This window comes from Arachis duranensis, chromosome 4 (genome assembly GCF_000817695.3).
Source record: "Arachis duranensis cultivar V14167 chromosome 4, aradu.V14167.gnm2.J7QH, whole genome shotgun sequence".
Taxonomy (NCBI): domain Eukaryota; kingdom Viridiplantae; phylum Streptophyta; class Magnoliopsida; order Fabales; family Fabaceae; genus Arachis; species Arachis duranensis.
Window position 1 is genome coordinate 46,125,232 of NC_029775.3, and position 4,272 is coordinate 46,129,503.

A 4,272-nucleotide genomic window follows, 5' to 3' on the forward strand; every position below is an offset into this window, starting at 1 on the left:
CATGCGGAAAATCGTAGCGGACATATTTTCACTGAGAGGACGGATGGTGGCCATTGACAACGACGATCCTCCAACATAAAGCTTACCATAGAAGGTGCTACGTGTGTTTGAAGAAGAAGGTAGTAGGAAAGCAGAAACTCAGAGGATAGAGCATCTCCGACACCTCAACTTGTTCTCCATTACTGCACAATAAGTATTATTTATTTCATGTTCTTTTACTTTTTACAAATAAAACTAAGAATTATTATTGATATCCTGACTAAGAGTTACAAGATAACCATAGCTTGCTTCAAGCCGACAATCTCCGTAGGATCGACTATTACTTAGACGACCCATTGCACTTGCTGGTCAGTTGTACGAGTTGTGAAAAGTGTGATTCACAATTTCATGCACCAAGTTTTTGGCACCGTTGCCGGGGATTGTTCGAGTTTGTACAACTGACGGTTTATCCTGTTACTTAGATTAGGAAAAATTTATATTTTTGGTTTAGAGTCACTAGAATTGCATCTTATATTATCCTTTAAAAAATCTTTCAAAAATATTATTTTTTTTATTAATTTTTAATTTTTCTTTGAGTCTTTTGTTTGAGTTTAGTTTCATATTTTAAGTTTGGTGTCAATTGCATTTTTTTTGTTCTTCATATTTTCGAGTTTTGTGTCCCTTGTTTGATCTTTAGTTTTTCTTGTTTTGTGTATTTCCGTGTTTTTATTGTGCATTTTCGAATTATAAGTGTCCCAAGTATAAAAATTTTTAAGTTTGGTGTCATTTAATTGTGTTTCTTTTCCTAAAAAGTTCCAAAATTTGTTCTTGGTCTTCATCTTGATCTTCAAAGTGTTCTTGGTGTTCATCTCGACATTTAAAGTTTTCTTGTTTGTTTTCTTTGTTTTGATATAAAAATTATAAGTTTGGTGTCATTTTATTGTTTTTCTCATCCTCATAAAATTTCAAATCCCTTGGGTTGACTTGGTCAAAATTTTTAAAATCATATCTTTTTCAAAACTTCCTAACCACTTTCTTTCTCTTCATTTTCGAAAATCACCACCAAAAATTTTTCAAATCCTTTTAATTAATTAATTATTTTAGTTTCCAATTTTCTTTTATTTTTGATTTTCAAAAAAAAAGGAAAAAATGAAAAAATTATTTGTAAATACAATAAAATAAAATTTTACTCACAATTCACATCACCTCCCTTTCTACATCATGGACCTAAGTGGAACTGAACAGTCCAGAAGGACTTTGGGGTCATATGCTAACCCCACTGCTGCTTCATATGGGGGTAGTATCTGTATACTCCCCCTATTAAGGCTAGCAACTTTGAGCTAAACCCTTAGCTCATTATCATCGTGCAGCAAAATTGCCAGTATTCCACTCTTCCACAGGAAGAACCTACTGAGTTTCTGGCACAGTTCTTACAAATTGCTGACACGGTACGTGATAAGAAAGTAGATCAGGATGTCTACAGATTACTGCTGTTTCCATTTGCTGTAAAAGATCAAGCTAAGAGGTGGTTAAATAACTAACCCAAAGCAAGCATACGAACATGGAAGCAGTTATCAGACAAATTCCTGAATCAATATATCCCTCCAAAAAGGATGACACAGCTAAGGCTGGACATCCAAGGCTTTAAACAAGGGGATAATGAATCTCTTCATTGATACAGTTGCAAGAAATCAGCATCTGTATTTAAATAGTAAATTTTCCATGAAAGAAGAGGCTAAAGCAGTATCCACTGAAATTAGTCATCTAGAACAAGTTGCTGAACTAAACCAACAAATACTTCTTCTAACAAAACATTTAGCAGAGTTCAAGGAGATGTTACAAGATACTAAAAAAGCTAACAAAAATATGGAAGCACAATTAGATCAGACAAGGCAGCAGTTATCTGAACAGATAACAGGGGAATGCCAAGCTGTTCAATTAAGAAGTGGAAAGACATTGAATATCTCAACTCAAGGCAACAAAAAGCTAAGAAAGGAACAGCTAAGAAAGGGTGACCAATTCATTTCCCAAAATCCCTCTGAGGGCAGTAAGAGCCCAGAGAGGAATAATTCTGGCGTTCAAATGCCAGAAAAGGGTAGCAACCTAGCATTAAACGCCCATTCAGCTGCCATTTCTGGCGTTCAAATGCCAGAAAAGGGCAGTAACATGGTGCTAAACACCCATTCTACTGCCAGTTCTGGCGTTCAAATGCCAGCAAGGGGTCAGACACTTACAAGTGCTGATAACAACCCCCTTAAGCAGGCTTCTCCAACCACTTCTGTAGGACATAAACCTGCAGCACCTAAGGTTGAAGAATACAAAGCCAAGATGCCTTATCCTCAGAAACTCCATCAAGTGGAATGATAAACAATTTGCCCGCTTTGCAAACTATCTCAGGACTCTTGAAATAAAGATTCTGTTTGCAGAGGCACTTGAGCAAATACCTTCTTATGCTAAGTTCATGAAAGAGATCTTAAGTCATAAGAAGGATTAGAGAGAAACTGAAAAAGTTCTCTTCACTGAAGAATGCAGTGTAGTAATTCTAAAAAGCTTGCCAAAGAAGCTTAAAGACCTCGGAAGCTTTATGATACCATGCACATTAGAGAGTACGTGTACCAAGACAGCTCTATGTGATCTTGGGGCAAGTGTCAACCTGATACTTGTATCCACTATCAGAAAGCTTGGTTTGACTGAAGAAGTCAAACCAACCCGGATATGTCTCCAACTTGCTGATGGCTCTATTAAAATGCCATCAGGCGTGATTGAGGATATGATTATCAAGGTTGGGCCATTCGCCTTTCCCACTGACTTTGTAGTGCTGAAAATGGAGGAGCATGATAAACCACTATTTTGTGATTCATATTGTGTTTAATTGTGTGGTTTTATCAAGTCTTTGCCCATTTATTCATATGATTTGCATGTATTTACAATTCCTTCCTAAAAATATCCTATGATTAAAAACTTACTTCCTAAGATCTTTTAGTTATATATTTTTAGTTTCCTTTGTACCATTCGATGCCGTGATCTGTGTGTTAAGTATTTCAGGCTTCATAGGGCAGGAATGGCGTAAGGAATGAAAAGGAAGCGTGCAAAAATGGAAGGAACACAAAGAATTAAGGAGATGACCAGCGAGAAGTCACACAGTCGCATGGCTAACGCGACCGCGCAAAACGGAAGAAATCACAATGATGCGCTCGTGTGCCTGACGCAACCGCGCGGATTGGAAGCTACACGAACGACGTGAATGCATGGGTGACGCGCACTGGTGCACGAAATTGTGATCATCAATGGCGCCATCAACATGGTACGCTCAATTGCAATCTTAACTCTTTATCACAACTTTGCACAACTAACCAGCAAGTGCACTAGGTCGTCCAAGTAAGAAACCTTACGTGAGTAAGGGTCGATCCCACGGAGATTGTTGGTATGAAGCAAGCTATGGTCATCTTGAAAATCTCAGTCAGGCGGATTCAAATGGTTATAGATGATTCATGAATAAAGCATAAAATAAAGATAGAGATACTTATGTAATTCATTGGTGAGAATTTCAGATAAGCGTATGGAGATGCTTTGTCCCTTCCGTCACTCTGCTTTCCTACTGTCTTCATCCAATCCTTCTTACTCCTTTCCATGGCAAGCTGTATGTTGGGCATCACTGTTGTCAATGGCTACAGTCTCGTCCTCTCAGTGAAAATGTTCAACGCGCTCTGTCACAGCACGGCTATTCAGCTGTCGGTTCTCGATCACGTCGGAATAGAATCCAGTGATTCTTTTGCGTCTGTCACTAACGCCCCACAATCGAGAGTTTGAAGCTCGTCACAGTCATTCAATCCTTGAATCCTACTCAGAATACCACAGACAAGGTTTAGACCTTCCGGATTCTCTTGAATGCCATCATCAATTCTAGCTTATACCACGAAGATTCCGATTAGATACACGCTCAATCTTAAGTAGAACGGAAGTGGTTGTCAGGCACGCGTTCGTAGGTGAGAATAATGATGAGTGTCACGGATCATCACATTCATCAAGTTGAGGAACAAGTGATATCTTAGAACAAGAATAAGCTGAATTGAATAGAAGAACAATAGTAATTGCATTAATACTCGAGGTACATCAGAGCTCTACACCTTAATCTATGGTGTGTAGAAACTCCACCGTTGAAAATACATAAGAACAAGGTCTAGGCATGGCCGATAGGCCAGCCCCCATGATCCACTCAAAGATAGCTACCAAGATGTCTAATACAATAGCAAAAGGTCCTATTTGTAGAGAACTAGTAGCTTAGGGTTTACA